We start from the raw sequence: 21123 nt of genomic DNA, 5'->3' as shown, positions 1-21123 counted from the left end.
ACCAAACACTGGATTGGAAAATGGGAGATGGAATACAGTATTTTCCATCCAACTTAACGCTTCAGTCAGGTGAATTGTACGTATTACACATTTAACGGCACAAATAATAACAACAATTACTAAAAATAGATGTTAAGATTTGACAAATGAAAGAAGAGCTTTAGTGGAGGTGTGCACTGGTTATCTATTCCTGCATAACAAATTACTCCCAAATTTAAATGCTTAGTAAACATTTTTTATCTCATACAGTTACTGAGGGTCAAGAATCTGGGAGGGGCTGAGGGCTGAGCTGGGTGCTTCTGGCTCAGTGTCTCATGAGGTTGCGGTCAAGCTGCTGGCCAAGGATGCAGCCATCTGAAGGCACGACTAGGGCTGGAGGATCCATTTCCAAGCTTAGTTGTTGGGCTAGGCCTTGGTTCCTTGCACGTACTGGCTTCCAACAGAGCAAGTGATGTGAGAGAGTGAGAGACAGACAGACATAGACACATCCAGATGGAAGTCCCACTGTCTTGTAACCTAATCTCAGAAGTGACTTACCATCATTTCTGGTGTATTCTAGCAATCACACAGACCAACCCTGGTAAATGCGGGTTGGGGGGGACTACTTAAGGGTGTGAATATCAGGAGGGAGGACAACTGGGGGCCATCGTGGAGGCTGGTTATCAACGTGAATGACTAGACATGCTACCACTACCGTTTATGTTTCAGGTCAAAATTTAGAGGCTAAGTACCTATACTAAAAACTATCAAGGCTGAGTTTTAATATTTTAATGAAATTCCAGCTATTTTATAAGAACTTTAAAATGATCTGGATTTCACTTTGGGGGAGAGGGGTTCAGGAGTACAGCTAAGATCAATCAATTTCTTGCAATTTCATTATTTTTACTTCAATGACAACATATATTTTAACTGAACAGAAATTCCTACATTGTCAGAAAACACAATGATCTTTATTTCAGACAACAGTAAAGTAACTGGCTGGTTAGACAGATTCAATGATAGAAGATATTACTATAGCAGACAAAACATACGAGTCATCTATTACTCATTTATTTTTACTGTTACAGGCTGAATGAAACACACCACTACTGAAAGCTTAAAATAAAACCACATAATATCCTTGGATATGCCATGTTTGCTCTCCAAAAATTTCAGCTTTGCTATGATAAACTACAAAAAGAAATATGAAGCAATCACCATCTCTCTATAATAAATAGTTTATTAATTATAATAAATAACATACATATATATCATATATACATAAATAATAGTTCAATAATATTATATGTAGATAATAGTGTATATATATATATATATATTTTTTTTTTTTGACTGCATTGGGTCTTCGTTGCTGTGTGCGGGCTTTCTGTAGTTGCAGCAAGCCGGGGCTACTCTTTTTTTTTTTTTTTTTTTTTTTTGCGGTACGCGGGCCTCTCACCGCTGCGGCCCCTCCCGCTGCAGAGCACAGGCTCCAGACGCGCAGGCCCAGCCGCTCCGCAGCACGCGGGACCCTCCCGGACCGGGGCACGAACCCACGCCCCCCGCATTGGCAGGCAGACCCCCAACCACTGCGCCACCAGGGGAGCCCCCCGGGGCTACTCTTCATTGTGGTGCTCGGCCTTCTCATTGCAGTGGCTTCACTTGTTGCAGAGCCTGGGCTCTGGCGCCCGGGCTTCAGTAGTTGTGGTGCATGGGCTCAGCAGTTGTGGCGCACGGGCTTAGTTGCTCCGCGGCATGTGGGATCTTCCCGGACAAGGGATCGAACCTATGTCCCCTGCATTGGCAGGCAGATTCTTAACCACTGTGCCACCATGGAAGTCCCAATAATGGTATAAATTATATATATATTTCAATCTTAAAATAGGAAATCAATCTCTTGATTCTTTGGATGATAATCACCAACATGAAAGGTGGTTCCAAATGTAAAGGTGAAGAATTTGGCCCATTTAAATGGGGGCTTATATTTAAGTACAAGGTTTTATTTTCAAGACTCAGGCTGATACCAGAACTGTATTAGGATATGCAATTTTGCATTTATTGCCAATTCTGAAGTGATGCTTATAAAAGTAAACAGCAATATAAACATTATGCCTTAAAAAATATCTAAATACTTCTATGTCAGGGATCAGAAAGACAAAAAACATGATTCCAAAATGGTTTTTATTAATGTTACCAAAAGCATGTTAAAAGGAATCCTTTTTACACACAATTTAAATCTATTAATCTTCAAATCACTTATACTCTGGAGTCCCTAATAAACTATAAATAGCTGCCTGAACAACTGGAAATAAAGCAACCATTCTGGATAAAGATGATAACAACATTACAAGTATAACCTTTGTTCTGGAAGTTCCTTTTCACTTGCTGAAAGAAAACCAGATTTTACTGTTTGATAATATTGATAAAAGAGGATTTAGCCTCATTGGAATTAAACTAATTTCTGGAAAATGGCACAAAATTTATCATGGGAGGGCTTCCCTGGTGGCGCAGTGGTTGAGAGTCTGCCTGCCGATGCAGGGGACACGGGTTCGAGCCCCGGTCCGGGAAGATCCCACATGCCGCGGAGTGGCTGGGCCTGTGAGCCATGGCCACTGAGCCTGCGCATCCGGAGCCTGTGCTCCGCAATGGGAGAGGCCACAACAGTGAGAGGTTCACGTACCGCAAAAAAAAAAAAAAAAAAAAATTAACATGGGAGCAAAAAGAGAAAATTTTCATCATTTAAAAAATATGTCTAATATATTATTGAAAACCGAGTGCTCCTTCCACTTAGCCATAAATGCTGTATTCTCAAATCTGGTCTTTTCTATATGTTTATTTTCTTTAATACTTTTGGGCCCTAGAGTCTAACAGAACTGGGATTATATCCTGTCACTACCACTTTCTGTATTACCTTTAGTAACAACCTTAACTTCTCTGTGCCTCAGATTCCTCATCTGTAGAATAAGAGTAACAATCTACCTATAGGTTTGTTATAAAAATTAAATGAGTAATGTAAAATGCTTCCTATAGTACCTGACACAAAGTACTATAAATATGAATTAATTTTTTCAATAACCAAATTTAGAATATAGATTTTCCTGTTTTAGAGTCAATGACTTAAACTCAACCCTACAGACTTAAGATTCTGTAAAACTGGATCAGGCTAGTAAATCTCCATTAAAAGCAAAACGAAATTCACCAATCCCAGATAACTTAGAAGTAACACATCACTAAAAATGTATCAGGAACCTGGATAACCAATAACATTCTATTTACTTAGCAATCAATCCTGAACTGGCATGTGACATATTATATAATGTGGTCAATTGATATTTATCTCTTGCATTGTTATTAAACACTTCTCACTTTTCTGTCTTTTCTTTCAACCTACTTAGATTGCAAGTGATCTGAAGGAAAAAGCACTTAATACATCTTTCTTCTTCCTATATCCTATATTTTGCCTTAAGCCCAAGACATGTAACAGATATTTATTTTCCAGCCTCTTTCCTGATGTCTTAGCCTCTCCTTACTCTCATCATTTTAGTGAGGTCAATATTTTATTTTGCTGTTAGTAAAATCTAGGATTTACTTAGTATAATCACTTAAGGTAATATCGATATATATATTTAGCAAACTGACTTTGAAGCAGATGAGCTTCAAAGATTCCCCTTGTATTTTTAATAAAACGTTCATCATCCTGGTTTAAAAAAAAAAGATTCCCCTTGGGGTCAGTTTGCAACCACATATATTTATAAAAGCAATTATTTACATAAGTTCAGAGGATCATGTTACAATATTATTTGACTACAGTGTAATAAATTCTTTTGAAGACTAAAAATGGTAAGTTTAGTACAAATAGCTACAAGTGTAGTACTTCTAGCTAGTCGACTGCTTATTGATAGAATAAGAATATGGGTAAACAGAACAATGTAGCTGCTTCAACATTCAGATTTGAGAGAGTCCTGAGAAAACTCCTAATGAAATTGAAATAGGTGTGTTGAGTTTTTTTTGTCTTTGTTCTGTTTTATTATTTTAGTCTATGTATGTGATTGAAACAAGTTACATATACATTTTGGACTGGGTCTAAATAAAAAACTTTTTGAGGTGGAGAAGAAAATGTGTAAGGGATTCTATAAGACCTGAACAAATTAATGCTCTGAATATAAATTAAGAATTTGAAAGTATAATTTTTTTTTTTTTTGAGAAAGAGCACACTTTATTGGGAAGAGAGCACTGCACGTGACAAACATATGAAGAGAGCCAGATGGGCGTCCTACACATCATGCTCAAAAGGTACTCAGGATGCTGTGCTAAAGAAGATCAGCTGGAACATGGACTCCTGGGAAACTTCCCCAGCCTCACACCTCTGAGGGATCGACACACTTCCAACCTTTTCCTGGAAGGCAACTGTGGTCCAATAGAGATAGAGTCCCTCGGGGGTGCCTTGTTGTTTTTTATAAAGAACATTTTCTTTAAACTTTTTTTTTTGAAGTCTTCATTTGTTACTTTTATTCTACGTTCTCTCAAGGCCATCAGACCAGCTTCTGTACAGATTGCCTTGATGTTGGCATCAGAGAGGTCATCTTTAGCCATGATCAAGTCATCCAGGGTTAGTGTCATCCTGCTCGTGTGGATGTGAAAGATGCGCTTCTTCGTCTTTTCATCTGGCAAGGGGAACTCGATCTTCCTGTCAATGCGGCCTGGTCTGATAAGTGCTGGGTCCAAAGTATCTATTTGGTTTGTGGCCCTGATAACTTTCATGTCTCCCCTTGAATCAAACCCATTCAACTGGTTCAACAGCTCCAACACTGTTTGCTGAATTTCTCTCTCACCACCAGAATTTGAGTCATACCTTTCCGACCCAATAGCATCAATTTCATCAATAAACACGATGGATGGTGTGTGTTCTTCAGCAACTCAGAGCAGCTCCTGAACAAGTTTGGGCCCATCACCTAGATACTTCTAAATAAGTTCAGAGCAAACCACTCTCAAGAAAGTGGCCGAGTTTTGGTTTGCTACTGCTTTGGCTAGGAAGGTTTACCTGTGCCAGGTGGACCATACAGAATGACCCCCTTAGGGGGCTTTATACCCATCTCTTCATAATATTTAGGATGAGTGAGTGGAAGTTCCACAGATTCCTTAATTTCCTGGATTTGGTTGTCCAATGCTCCAATATCAGCATACGTCTCCTGGAGGGCCTTTTCCACCTTCATCACTGTGATCAAGGGATCCGTGTCATCCATCAGCACCCCATCACAGCATGCACCTGTGGCTGAGCAGGACCAAGCAGGACTGAGCAGCCCGGTTCCAGCAGATCCTTGTCTACAAATGAAAGAATGCTGACGTAGTGTTCTGAGCCCACAGACGTAGACACGATGGCATGATTGTCATCAATGATCTCTTCCAAGGTTCCTACCGACACTGGGGTGCCCCTCAGATCAGCCATCTTTGATCTTTCCTCCTCTTGCTTTTCTTCTAAAGGCCTCATTTGTTCCTGATTTCTAATGAATTCTTCCTCCATGAGAAGACAGTCTTCAATTCTCTCTAACTTCAATAATATTAACCAGCACTGAGTGTGAGATGTCACCAGGGGCAGTATGCTGGCAGCATCTGGTCCCTTTGTTTTCTTCTTCTTTTGCCCCACTCTAGCTGGCATAGGAGATTCATAGTTCTTTTTCTTATCCTTGTCATCCTTCTTCCCACCTCCAGGACCATGACCACCACTCTGACTTTGACGCATCTTGCTTCGGCCACTCGAGCCGCTGCTGCCACAAGTCGAAAGTATAATTTTTAATGCTGTATTAGATCTTAATCTCTTTTATTCAGGAGACCATACATCTCTTAAAATATGAGAGGGAGGACTGTCAAAATGGTGGAGGAGTAAGACGTGGAGATCAACTTGCTCCCCACAAATACACCAAAAATACATCTACATGTGGAACAACTCCTACAGAACACCTACTGAACATTGGCAGAAGACCTCAGACTTCCCCAAAGTCAAGAAACTCCCCATGTACCTGGCTGTGTGGCTGACAGGATCTTGGTGCTCTGGCCGGGTGTCAGGCCTGAGCCTCTGAGTGGGAGAGCCAAGTTCAGGGCACTGGACCACCAGAGACCTCCTGGCCCCATATAATATCAATCAGCGAGAGCTCTGCCAGAGATCTCTGTCTCAGCGCTAAGACCCAGCTCCATTCAACGACCAGCAAGCTCCAGTGCTGGATACCCCATGTCAAACAAATAGCACGACAGGAACACAACCCCACCCATTAGCAGAGAGGCTGCCTAAAATCATACTAAGTTCACAGACACGCCAAAACATACCACTAGATGTAGTCCTGCTCACGAGAAAGACAAGATCCAGCCTCATCCAAAAACAACGGGAACTATGAACCTGCAGCATGTGAAAAGGAGACCCCCAAAAGTAAGTTAATCAAAATGAGAAGACAGAGAAATATACAGCAGATGAAGAAGCAAGGTAAAAACCCACCAGACCAAACAAATGAAGAGTAAATAGGCAGTCTACCTGAAAAAGAATTCAGAATAATGATAGTAAAGATATCCAAAATCTTGGAAATAGAATGGAGAAAATATAAGAAACGTTTAACAAGAACCTAGAAGAACTAAAGAGCAAACAAACAATGATGCAAAACACAATAAATGAAATTAAAAATTCTCTAGGAGGAATCAATAGCAGAATAACCGAGGCAGAAGAACGGATAAGTGACCTGGAAGATAAAATAGGGAAAAAACTACCACAGAGCAGAATAAAAAAAAAATAATGATAAGAATTAAGGACAGTCTCAGAGACCTCTGGGACAACATTAAACGCACAAACATTCGAATTATAGGGGTCCCAGAAGAAGAAGAGAAAAAGAAAGGGACTGAGAAAATACTGGGAGAGATTATAGTTGAAAACTTCCCTAACATGGGAAAGGAAAAAGTCAAGTCCAGGAAGCGCAGAGAGTCCCATACAGGATAAATCCAAGGAGAAACATGCCAAGACACATACTATCAAAAAATAAATACAAAGTAAAAATATTAAAAGCAGCAAGGGAAAAGCAACAAATAACATACAAGGGAATCCCCATAAGGTTAACAGCTAATCTTTCAGCAGAAACTCTGCAAGCCAGAAGGAAGTGACAGGACATATTTAAAGGGATGAAGGAGAAAAACCTACAACTAAGATTACTCTACCCAGCAAGGATCTCAATCAGATTCAACAGAGAAACTAAAACCTTTACAGACAAGCAAAAGCTGTGAGAATTCAGGACCACCAAACCACCTTTACAACAAATGCTAAAGGAACTTCTCTAGGCAGGAAACATAAGAGAAGGAAAAGACCTACAATAACAAACCCCAAACAAGAAAATGGTAATAGGAACATACATAGCGATGACTCACTTAAATGAAAATGGATTAAATGCTCCAACCAGAAGACAAAGACTGGCTGAATGGATACAAAAAGAAGACCCGTATATATGCCATCTACAAGAGATCAACTTCAGACCTAGGGATACAGACAGACTGAAAGTGAGGGGATGAAAAACATATTCCATGCAATGGAAATCAAAAGAAAGTTGGAGTAGCAATTCTCACATCAGACAAAATAGACTTTAAAATAAAGACTCTTACAAGAGACAAAGAAGGACACTACATAATGATCAAGGGATAAATCCAAGAAGAAAATATAACAATTGGAAATATTTATGCACCCAACATAGGAGTACCTCAATACATAAGGCAAATGTAACAGCCATAAATGGGGAAATCGACAGTTAACACAATCACAGTAGGGGACTTTAACACCCCACTTTCACCAATGGACAGATCATCCAAAATGAAAATAAATAAGGAAACACAAACTTTAAATGATACATTAAACAAGATGGACTTAATTGATATTTATAGGACATTCCATCCAAAACCAACAGAATACACTTTCTTCTCAAGTGCCCATGGAACATTCTCCAGGATAGATCATATCTTGGGCCACAAATCAAGGCTTGGTAAATTTAAGAAAATTGAAATCATATCAAGTATCTTTTCCGACCACTATGTTATGAGACTAGATATCAATTACAGGAACAAATCTGTAAAAAATACAAATGCACGGAGGCTAAACAATATGCTACTAAATCACCAAGAGATCACTGAAGAAATCAAAGAGGAAATCAAAAAATACCTAGAGACAAATGACAATGAAAACACGACAACCCCAAACCTATGGGATACAGCAAAAGCAGTTCTAAGAGGGAAGTTTATAGCAATACAATCCTACCTCATGAAACAAGAAACACCTCAAATCAACAACCTAACCTTACACCTAAAGCAATTAGAGAAAGAGGAACAAAAAACCTCAACGTTAGCAGAAGGAAAGAAATCATAAAGATCAGATCAGAAATAAATGAAAAAGAAATGAAGGAAATGACAGCAAAGATCAATAAAACTAAAAGCTGGTTCTTTGAGAAGATAAACAAAATAGATAAACCACTAGCCAGACTCATCAAGAAAAAAACGGAGAAGACTCAAATCAACAGAAGTAGAAATGAAAAAGGAGAAGTAACAACTGACACTGCAGAAATACAAGGATCATGAGAGATTACTACAAGCAGGTATATGCCAATAAAATGGACAACCTGGAAGAAATGGAAAAACTCTTAGAAAAGCACAACCTTCCAAGACTGAACCAGGAAGAAATAGAAAATATAAACAGACCAATCACAAGTACTGAAATTGAAACTGTGATTAAAAATCTTCCAACAAACAAAAGCCCAGGACCAGATATGGCTTCACAGGCGAATTCTATCAAAGATTTAGAGAAGAGCTAACACCTATCCTCCTCAAACTCTTCCAAAATATAGCAGAGGGAGGAACACTCCCAAACTCATTCTAGGAGGCCACCATCACCCTGCTACCAAAACCAGACAAAGATGTCACAAAGAAAGAAAACTACAGGCCAATATCACTGATGAACATAGATGCAAAAATCCTCAACAAAATACTAGCAAACACAATCCAGCAGCACATTAAAAGGATCATACACCATGATCAAGTGGGTTTTATCCCAGGAATGCAAGAATTCTTCAATGTATGCAAATCAATCAATGTGATACACCATATTAAAAAATTGAAGGAAAGAAACCATATGATCATCTCAATAGATGCAGAAAAAGCTTTTGACAAAATTCAACCTATATTTATGATAAAAACTCTCCAGAAAGTAGGCATAGAGGGAACTTAACTCAACATAATAAAGGCCATATATGACAAACCCACAGCCAACATCATTCTCAATGGTGAAAAACGGAAACCATTTCCACTAAGATCAGGAACAAGACAAGGTCGCCCACTCTCACCACTACTATTCAACATAGTTTTGGAAGTTTTAGCCTCAGGAATCAGAGATTAAAAAGAAATATAAGGAATCCAAATTGAAAATGAAGTAAAACTGTCACTGTTTGCAGATGACGTGACACTATACATAGAGAATCCTGAAGATGCTACTAGAAAACTACTAGAGCTAATCAATGAATTTGGTAAAGTATCAGGATACAAGATCAATGCACAAATATCTCTTGCATTCCTATACACTAATGATGAAAAATCTGAAAGAGAAATTAAGGAAACACTCCCATTTACCATTGCAACAAAAAGAATAAAATACTTAGGAATATACCTACCTAGGTTTGTAGGAGACAAAAGACCTACATGCAGAAAGCTGTAAGACACTGATGAAAGAAATTAAAGATGATACAAACAGATGGAGAGATATACCATGTTCTTGGATTGTAAGAATCAACATTGTGAAAATGACTACACTACCCAAAGCAATCTACAGATTCAGTGCAATCCCTATTAAACCACCAATGGCACTTTTCACAGAACTAGAACACAAAGGTTCACAATTTGTATGGAAACAAAAAAGACCCCGAATAGCCAAAGCAATCTTGAGAAAGAAAAACGGAGCTGGAGGAATCTGGCTCCTTGACTTCAGACTATACTACAAAGCTACAGTAATCAAGGCAGTATGGTACTGGCACAAAAACAGAAATATAGATCAATGGAACAGGATAAAAGCCAGAGATAAACCCATGCACATATGGTCACCTTTTCTTTTTCTTTTTTTGGTCACCTTATCTTTGATAAAGGAGGCAAGAATATACAATGGAGAAAAGACAGCCTCTTCAATAAGTGGTGGTGGGAAAACTGGACAGCTACATGTAAAAGAATGAAATTAGAACACTCCCTAACACCACACACAAAAATAAACTCAAAATGAATTAAAGATCTAAACGTAAGACCAGACACTATAAATCTCTTAGAGGAAAACAAAGGCAAAATACTCTGTGACATAAATCACAGCAAGATCCTTTTTGACCCACCTCCTAGAGAAATGGAAATAAAAACAAAAATAAACAGATGGGACCTAGTGAAACTTAAAAGCTTTTGCACAGCAAAGGAAACCATAAACAAGATGAAAAGACAACCCTCAGAATGGGAGAAAACATTTGCAAACATAGCAACTGACAAAGGATTAATCTCCAAAATTTACAAGCAGCTCTTGCAGCTCAATATCAAAAAAACAAACAATCCAATCCAATCCACAAATGGGCAGAAGACCGAAACAGACATTTCTCCAAAGAAGATATACAGATTGCCAACAAATACATGAAAGGATGCTCAACATCACTAATCATTAGAGAAATGCAAGTCGAAACTACAATGAGGTATCACTTCACACTAGTCAGAATGACCACCATCCAAAAATCTACAAACAATAAATGCTGGAGAGGGTGTGGAGAAAAGGGAACCCTCTTGCACTGTTGGTGGGAATGTAAACTGATACAGCCACTGTGGAGAACAGTATGGAGGTTCCTTAAAAAACTAAAAACAGAACTACCATACGACCCAGCAATCCCAATACTGGGCATATGCCCTGAGAAAACCATAATTCAAAAAGAGTCATGTACCACAATGTTCACTGCAGCTCTATTTACAATAGCCAGGACATGGAAGCAACCTAAGTGTCCATCAACAGATGAATGGATAAAGAAGATGTGGCACATATGTACAATGGAATATTACTCAGCCATAAAGAGAAATGAAACTGAGTTACTTGTAGTGAGGTGGATGGGCCTAGAGTCTGTCATACAGAGTGAAGTAAGTCAGAAAGAGAAAAACAAATACCGTATGCTAACGCATATATATGGAATCTAAAAAAAAAAAAAAAGGTTCTGAAGAACCTAGGGGCAGGACAGGAATAAAGACGCAGACGTAGACAATGGACTTGAGGACACAGAGAGGGGGAAGGGTAAGCTGGGATGAAGTGAGAGAGTGGCATGGACATATATACACTACCAAATGTAAAACAGACAGCTACTGGGAAGCAGCCGCATAGCACAGGGAGATCAGCTAGGTGCTTTGTGACCACCTAGAGGGGTGGGATAGGGAGGGTGGGAGGGAGATACAAGAGGGAGGGGACATGGGGACATATGTATACATATAGCTGATTCACTTTGTTATACAGCAGCAACTAACACAACAATGTAAAGCAATTATACTCCAGTAAAGATGTTAAAAAATGTGAGTCAACACCTACTTAATACCATACACAAAAAGGATGGATCACAGACCTAAAAATATATATGAATGGCCAATAAGTACATGAAAAAGTGATCACTCATTAGTGATCAGGGAGATCACATGAAAAAGTGATCACTCATTAGTGATCAGGGAGATGTAAATTAAAATAATAAGATAGTACTATATAGCCATTAAAAATGCTAAAATTTAAGACTGACAACATCAAATGTTATAAAGGATATGTGGAGTAACTTAGAATGCTCACATTGCTGGTGGAAGTATAAACGGTAGAACTATTTTGGAAATTAATCTGGAAGTTTCTCATAGAAGTTAGAAAATGCCTACCTGCTATTCCACTTCTAAGTATTTGTCTAAAAGAAATGAAAACATATATCCACAAAGACTTTTACACAATATCCAGAGTAGCTTTATTCATAATGGCCCCATACTGGAAACAATCAAATATCAATCACTAGAAGAACAGATAAGTAAAATGTGATGCATTCATGAAACGGAATACTATTCAGCAATAAAAAGGGACAAATTACTGATACATACAATGACACTGATGAACCTGAAAATCATTATATTGGACAATAAAGTGCCAAACATAAAAGAATATATTCTCTGTGACTCTGTTCTAATGGGCAAAACTAATCTATGGTGAAGAAAATCAGAACAGTGGTTACATCTGGATATAAGGGGGGACAAATGACCAGGGAGGGGCATAAGATAACTTTTTGGTGTGATGAGAATGTTTATGTCTTGATAGGAGTGTAGGTCAAATGGAGTGGCATTTGTCAAAACTTATTGAACTGAACACTTAAGATCTGTGCATTTCACTATATCTAAAATATATCTCTAGTTTAAAAACATAAATATATATAGTGAGAGTTAAAGGAAAATTGAGTTATATGTAACATATGCTTTATATATTGTGTTTCAGAAACATGGGAAGTTCAAACCAAAGTAATTTTAATAGTAATAACAACAGGAGAAGCAACAAGGGAGGAGCTCACACTGGCGTGCTCATTACCCACTGAGCAGTGTGCTCAGTGCTTTACATAGCTCATCTCATCCTAGCAGCATTCCTCTGCAGGTAGACAGCACTGTATCTCCATTTTACAGAAGAAACTGAACATTAACATGTGACTTTCCGAAGGTCACAAAGCCAGTTAAGAAGTGGAGAAGAACAGTAAATGGTATATAGTAAGTACTGAATATGTTAACTGAATGAGTAATACACATAAACAGATATTCCCCAGGACTTCACAGCAATGAATTTCAATTTAGTAGGTCTCGATCACTAGCTTAAAAATGAAATAGAACAGGATTGAAAACATTGTAGAGCACTGAATGCTGTGAGTACTATTTCAAGAAACTTTTCTTCTTGCATAAGAATATAGGTGTGTGTATATCTGTGTGTGTATGTGCACATGTTGGTGTGTCCCTTGGGTCACAACGCAAAGTCTAGTTTTTACTATGTGGCCCTGCCAAAAACGTTTGAAAAACAGTAGAATAGAATGAAGAACCTAAGAAGTATGACCCTGAATCTATAATTTTAAACAGTTTAAGCTATAATAAACATGTGAATTCTTATAGAAGTAATAAGGAATCAGGATTAGTATTTTAAACTAATGAATTTTAAACTAATATAGAAGTCTACAGACCAGGAGAAGTTTGGCCTAACATCAAATATACAAAATGTAAAAAAAAAAGTCTGTGTTACCAGGGTTAGACAATCAAAAATAGCACTGGAGAAGCCTGAGAAGATTTTCTGGATGTATGGTTGATTCACAGGGGCACATGCTTTGAATGCTTATATTGAATACTTAATGTTTGCTGGGTACTATACATGCTAAGTGATGTGGGTAATATTAGGGGGATATAGATTTGACTAAACTGCTGCTCTCAAGGAGCTTAAAATTTGCCAGACAAGTTTAAGGCCTAAGAGCAGAAAAAAACAAGCTGCTTCTGAGTATTTAAATGTATTCTAAACAATACCATTAATGTTTAGAGGAACACCAAGTACAATTTGTTTGATCAGAACTTTCTAAGACTCAGCCCTTACACTCATAAGGAATAGGAAGGAAAAGGCCAACCCTGGAAGTGGGTGGGTTCTGGCAGATAAATGGGACTATTAGCAATTTAATGAATCACAGGAAACACCATGAGGTTGAGGGGGCACAACCCAAAAACTGTCTCTGAAGTGTTACAGAAGGAGACCCAGACCGCAGACTGTAACTGTGTGATACTTTAAGTGACTATGAACTTGAAAATCATCTTTATTAGAGATGTGCTCTGGCTCTTTTACTCACTATGTATTAACAGACAGTGTAGAAACTAACTTCAGTGTTAAAATAGTAAAAAAGAGCTTACTAAATAAGATGAGAAAGGGTGTCTTCTTCCTCTAGTTAGGGGATTCTGAGGAGGGAGGATTTGAAGCTGTATAATTGTGGGATATAGGTCTTAACTCTAAAAATTTGTTTGAAGCAAGATTCTTAAATTACAAACACAGACTGATACTACAAGGAAAAATGGCAAGAAACAAGCTGCTTAAATGTAAGGCCTTGGGAAAAGGGTTCTTACTCGGCTGAGAAGTAAAAGTGTTCACAATTAAAAGTGTACCAAGTGAACAGGAATAAGAAGCTTGTGGGGGAGAGGAGGGTCAAGGGGAGTGTAGAGACAGGGAAGAATGAAAAAAGGGGACCAGTATGGTTTGAGAACCACAACGCAGTGAGAACAAGACATCAGGGCAGGCAAACGGAAGCAAGGACAATGCTAATTATACATCCTAACAAGCTCCATGTCACAAGTCAGAGGATGGGAAGATGGCAATTTCTATTGTCACTGCAGCCTTATGCAGAGGGAGGTAGCTAGCTATTCAGTTTCAACCAGCAGTCATACAGGTGGCTTGGGACTCCAGTCAGGGAAGGATCCCTTTTCTTTAGAGAACAGAATGGGGAGAGGGGTAAAAAAGCCAAGACTGAAAAGTAAAAGGTGGGCTGTAAGTACATTGTAGGGTGTTTAATGATAATTTAAAATGTGAACTGGTAATGTTCATCACTACAGTAAAGCACTGAATACATGGTGAAACTGAGCATGTGAAGGTTGATCACTGCTACTATTAATTCCAAGTTATTCCAACCCAAGAATGCCTTCATCTTCACGATACAAGTCCACTGAGGGGATCAGAACATGCCTGGATCAGAACAGGAGATCTTTGTTTGGAGATATATGAGCCCTTCCTTTTTATTTTAAAAAGGGGTGATACCATTAGGAAACTTTAAATGTCACCAAAGACAAGAATGGGATAACCTAGACCCTTTCCCCATTTTAATCCCATAAGGAACAGGAAAACTGGCTCTATTTTAAACCTCTAAGACTTTTTTTTTAGCGCTCTTTTCCTTTAATGATTTCTAGGTCTGCTGTGTAGATGACAGTCATTCGTCCCACTGACGAAAGATACTGTCAGGAAGGGAAGGACAAGAGACTGAAAGGAAGATTTTAAAGAGAAAAGAACTCAGAGCTATCAATTTGGAAAGCAGAGAAATGGGGGATAATGAAGATTTTGGGAAAGCCAAAAACAAAAACAAAAACACTGGAGAAAGGGGGGATAAAGAAATATATTCTGAAAGAAAGAGAAAGGACGTGTAATGTAGACAGATGCCCACAGGGGTCCTTAGCTGAAAAGTGTGGGGAACAATATTTTTTGTAAATATATCTAGATAGATGAAGAAAGATAAGCAACACTGTACTCTTAAAAAGTACTAACTATTTTCTCTGATGCTCTCAAAACTCTCCTTACTAACCTCTTAGGGAATGCAGATTTCAATTTGATAGGAAAGGACACTGAGGTAAAATGTCAGTTGATTTTTTTGTTTTTTAGTTGAATACAGATACATAGTGAAAAAAAGGTGCATATCCTAATTATTTGTTATCCATTACTAAAAATATGGAAACAAACACAAAGCAATAATTTCCTGTCTGAAGAACAAATTGTTCTTTCTTAGTACAGGGGTGAGATATAAATAATGTCACTGAGTGGGAATTATCAGCAACAGTAAAATTATGAAACTTATCAACCAAAAAAAATGCACAATGTGAGAGCTGTGAGTTAAGTTTTATTTGGGGCAAACTGAAGACTATAGCCTGGGAGACAGCCTCTCAGATAGCTCTGAAGAAATGCTCCGAAGAGGTAAGTGGGAAGGTCATATATATATTTTGGTGAAGGGGAATACGTGCATCAAGCACACATTTTGGCAGAAGGTTGCTGCTAGTCACAGAGGAGCAGATGTCTCCGCTACTGATTTCAGTGCTTTTCTAGATATGAGAAAATGCAAGAAATTGGGCTTGTAAAATTTTCTCCTGAAAATATCTACCTGAAGGCCTGTTCTGACAGTTTCTTCCAGGGCAGAGTGCCTCATTCCTGAGCTCTGCCCTGAACTCCTTTCAGGGTGTGTTGAAGGTCAGCAACTGCAGTGGCTAGTGACTCTATTCTTGTAGAACCAGATGGCAAGTGACAAGTTTTAGTTGGCAAAATATATTACTATAGGTAAGCCTCTCTTCTCAAAAATATGAATTAATAAATGGCAACCTATTTTTTTGGCCTTTGTTCTTGCATTTATTTTTTTTAAAACATCTTTATTGGAGTATAATTGCTTTACAGTGTTGTGTTAGTTTCTGCTGTATAGCAAACTGAATCAGCTATATGTATACACATATCCCCATATTCCCTCCCTCTTGCATCTCCCTCTCACCCTCCCTATCCCACCCCTCTAGGTGGTCACAAAGCACTGAGCTGATCTCCCTGTGCTGTGTGGCTGCTTCCCAGTAGCTGTCTGTTTTACACTTGGTAGTATATATAAGTCCATGGCAATCTCTCACTTCGTCCTAGCTTGCCCTTCCCCCTCCCCGTGTCCTCAAATCCGTTCTCTACGTCTGTGTCTTTATTCCTGTTCTGCCCCTAGGTTCTTCAGAACCTTTCTTTTTCCTTAAGATTCCATATATATGTGTTAGCATACGGTACTTGTTTTTCTCTTTCTGACTTACTTCACTCTGTATGACAGACTCTAGGTCCATCCACCTCACTACAAATAACTCAATTTCATTTCTTGTTATGGCTGAGTAATATTCCATTGAATATATGTGCCACATTTTCTTTATCCATTCATCTTTCGATGGACACTTAGGCTGCTTCCATGTGCTGGCTATTGTAAACAGTGCTGCAATGAACATTGTGGTACATGTCTCTTTTTGAATTATGGTTTTCTCATGGTATAATGGCAACCTATTTTTTGAGGCTTGAATACATTCAAGTTAAACTTAAAGGGACTTAACTTACTCTCTCGGATGACAAATATTTCTGAAGAACTTACTAGGTTCTAGATATCTGGGATGCAATGCAGCAAGATAAACAAAGTACCTGCCCCTCATGAAGCTTATATTTACTGAAAAAAGAAATATGAAATATAAAGAAATGAGAGATGAAAATATATAATCTGTGAAGTGTATCAGCACAATAGACAAATTATTACTAATCTAGTACAAAGAAAAAGATAAATCACGTTAAGTATGATTCAACTGTACAAAAATTTATTAGGTATGCTTATATGAGAAGTTCTATACATGAAGTTTCAAATCAGTAAGAAGAGACTTCTGAATTAAATAGTAACACTATCTCTTACTCATTTCTACCAATGAATTCAGTCTTTTTTTTTTTTTTTTTTTTTTTGGTTTGTTTTTTTGCTGTACGCGGGCCTCTCACTGCTGTGGCCTCTCCCGTTGTGGAGCACAGGCTCCGGACACACAGGCTCCGCGGCCATGGCTCGCGGGCCCAGCCGCTCCGCGGCATGTGGGATCTTCCAGGATAGGGGCACGAACCCGTGTCCCCTGCATCGGCAGGCGGACTCCCAACCACTGCGCCACCAGGGAAGCCCGAATTCAGTCTTTTGTTGAACAGACAACACGTTAGGTAGTGAATTAAATTAAAAAAATTTTTTGGAACTTATGCATATCTTAGCACTCATTGGGTGAAGTTGATTTTTGAGGCAGAAAATACTTTTTGTTGTTGTTGTTTTTCTTTTAATAAATTTATTTATTTCTGGCTGCGTTGGGTCTTTGTTGATGCGTGTGGGCTTTCTCTAGTTGCATCAAGCAGGGGCTACTCTTCGTTGCAGTGCACGGGCTTCTCATTGCGGTGGCTTCTCTTGTTGTGGAGCATGGGCTCTAGGCGCGTGGGCTTCCGTAGTTGTGGCGCGTAGGCTCAGCAGTTTTGGCTCGCAAGCTCTAGAGTGTAGGCTCAGTAGTTGTGGCGCACGGACTTAGATGCTCCGCAGCACGTGGGATCTTCCTGGACCAGGGCTCGAACCCCAGTCCCCTGCATGGGCAGGCAGATTCTTAACCACTACGCCACCAGGGAAGTCCCTTGTTGTTGTTAAATGATGAAATATTATGAACTACATACATGAAACTGAAGACAAGAAAAGTACTTTGAAGGGCTGTAGGTCTCTTGCTATGATATTAAAATCTCCTAAAATTTTAATCATGTGGCTTCTCATACATATGTTGTCAGCTTTACTTAATTTGAGTCCATGACCTGTGAAAGAATCTACTCTGGACGAATAACTTTTAGGTATCCTGCACAAAGGCAGAATTTGAAAATTAGGCAGAAATTTAGTCTGCTTTTCTGGGGAGAAAATCAGGGATACAGAGGTACCAAGCTCATGCTTTCCCTAGGCATGCTATACTTGTCTCTACTCCCTTAACTATATATTCGAATTAACACAGACTTCTGTGAGAAGTATAAACTATCTACAAGATCGGTAAAAAGTAAATGTTGTTCTTAACTCCTTGCCATCCCATTGCTGGCACTATATTTCTTACAAATATAATTTTTATTTTAATTTCATCATTAGTGAATGACTATTTTCTCAAAGAATTTTAATTCCATAGATAAAGCTGAAGTCCTTCCTAAACATAACCCAATCTCTCTTTCTTTTCCAAAGGTTCTTAGTATGATGGGCATCCTTCCAGACCTTTTCCAAGCACAGATGTGTGTGTAGGGGTGTGTATGTGTGTGTGTAATTACAGAGATATTATTTTCTATAAAACTGTTTTGCAACTTGTTTTCACTTATTGTGTCTTAGAGAACTTTCTAAGTCAGTAAGTACATAGCTTTTTTTCCTCTTCAAAAAAAAAAAGCAATTACATAATATTCCATAATAAGGATGTACCAGTTACACACCTATACTTTACTGATGGATATTTTAGGCTGTTTATAGTTTTCAAATACTGTATTAAACAATACTGCAATGAGCATCCTTGTGCAGATACAAGAATAGTTTGGTGGAATAGATTTACTGCTGCGCTTTTCTAAGGAAATAATTTCCTATATAATAAAATTCTCAGCTTGATTCTATAAATGCTCCTCTTCCATAAAGATTTTCAGTGAACACACAAGATGGTTTCCTCCTATTTTTTCAAGTTACTCTGACAACTAGCTGAACTGAAATACTAAATGATGGACCACAGGATTTAACTTTAGAAGCAACCTCTTTGTCTTTGTTTCTTTTCTCTTTATGGGGGCAACTAGAAATAACCTCTGATTAATCCCAAATCACAAGGCTAACACATGCAAGGAAGACACAATAAGAGGAAGTCAAAATAACAGGAATAAGCTGTTTCCCTTTTTTATTTGTTTTAGTTTCAGGCTGAAAATGCAATGAAATTCCCCACTGCTGTACTCTTTTCTGAAGCTTTCCCCAACTGCTAGAGAACTGTATATTCTCTAAATAGGTAGCATTTTACAATCTGAATTCCCCCTTTCTTTCCTCAAAGACATAAGAAAAACAGCCCATAGGAAGATGCCAGTTAAATGATAAATGTGCTTATTTTTCTGGCACCTTTACTCTTAAACCTCCTAAATGCCACAATTTGTAATGTAAATGATGACATGTGATAAAAAGCTATGTCTTATTTTTTCATTTACTATTATCTTAGAGAATAGCAAATAGCTGATCAGACAATTACTGAGTTCATTGTTGTTTGAGGCCCAATGTTTTTTTGAATGCAACAAAGATACTTAATTACTTAAGAATGTAGTCTTCTTTTTTACAGATACCCAATTTATAAACATCCCATACATATGACCAGCCTTTCCTGCTTCTTTTGGCTCTTTTGTGCCAGAGTACCCTACTACCAAACCTGGTACTTTCCTTTCACTAATTTCATTCCCTTCCCAGGGCAGACCATTTTGGGAGCTCCTACCATTGTCAAGGGAACCAAGTCAAGGGGAAGGAAGGAAGAGGCTTTGTGAGATGTATTTCTGGCTTCACCAGGTACAACTTAATACTGTTTCTTTTTTCTTTTACTGTGCACACTGTTCTGTGCCTTATTTTTTAACTTACTATACGTTGGAGAATGTTATAATAAGATCTAGCTCTCATAAAGATCTTCTCTTTAAGGGTTGCATAGTATTCTACTGTACAATATACCATAATTTACTGACCAGAACCCTAATACGTAAGTTGTTTTCAGCATTTTGCTGCTATGACAATGCTGCAATAAATATCCTTACACTTACACTTTATTGTATAGGTCTAAGTATATCTACAGCAAAAATTTCTAGATGTGGATCATGAAAATAGGTTACTCGGGGTCACAGCATTCAAAGAAAAATAAAGTACAAAAGAAAATAGTGTAGTATAGCATGGTATAGTGTAAATATTATACAGAGTATAATAAAACATACACTGTACATTTTAGTGAAATTTTTGTTTTAGTTAATATATGTATGTGGGTGTGTTTGTGTGTCCTGGATTGTGGCAAAATGATGAAATGTATTTAATAAAAGGTTTGGAGGATGTGGGGAAGGCGCCCCTGCTAACCTAACAGTCGAGTCACGGAACTGCCTGGGTGTGCCTCTCCGTTCAACCAGCCGTTTGGTCCTCTCCATGACCTCCTACAGCTGGATTTAAGCTTGGAAAAACCACTCTCCCTGCCCCACTGTTGGTCCAACACTAGAAAGAATAATTACCGTGTGGCTGACAGAGTCTTCGTGCTCCGGCCAGGTGTCAGGCCTGTGCCTCTGAGGTGGGAGAGCTGAGTTCAGGACACTGGTCCATCAGAGACCTCCTGGCTCCATGTAATATCAAATGGCGAAAGCTCTCCCAGAGATCTCCATCTCAACGCTAAGACCCATCTCCACTCAACAACAGGCAAGCTCCACTGCTGGACACCCTATGCCAAACAACTAGCAAGACAGGAACAAAACCCCACCCATTAGCAGAGAGGCTGCCTACAATCATCATAAGGTCACAGACACCCCAAAACACACCACTGGACACAGTCCTGCACACCAGAAAGACAAGATCCAGCCTCATCCACCAGAACACAGGCACTAGTCCCCTCCACCAGGAAGCCTACACAGCCCACTGAACCAACCTTACCCACTGGGGGCAGACACCAAAAACAATGGGAACTACGAACCTGCAGCCTGTGAAAAGGAGACCCCAAACACAGTAAGTTAAGCAAAATGAGAACACAGAGAAACACAGAGCA

At 38.6% G+C, this 21123-nt stretch overlaps 1 protein-coding gene and 1 pseudogene across 2 annotated transcripts in view; both read right to left on the bottom strand.

Annotated features, from left to right (window-relative positions):
* Positions 1–21123, bottom strand: part of CTTNBP2NL (CTTNBP2 N-terminal like) — a 67094-nt gene that overhangs the window by 11896 nt on the left and 34075 nt on the right. The window lies entirely within an intron of this gene.
* On the bottom strand, positions 4277–5719 carry LOC132483650 (26S proteasome regulatory subunit 4-like; annotated as a pseudogene).

This window comes from Mesoplodon densirostris, chromosome 2 (assembly GCF_025265405.1).
Source record: "Mesoplodon densirostris isolate mMesDen1 chromosome 2, mMesDen1 primary haplotype, whole genome shotgun sequence".
Taxonomy (NCBI): domain Eukaryota; kingdom Metazoa; phylum Chordata; class Mammalia; order Artiodactyla; family Ziphiidae; genus Mesoplodon; species Mesoplodon densirostris.
Note: the sequence above shows the minus strand (reverse complement) of the source record. Positions and strands in the feature narration are given on the sequence as shown.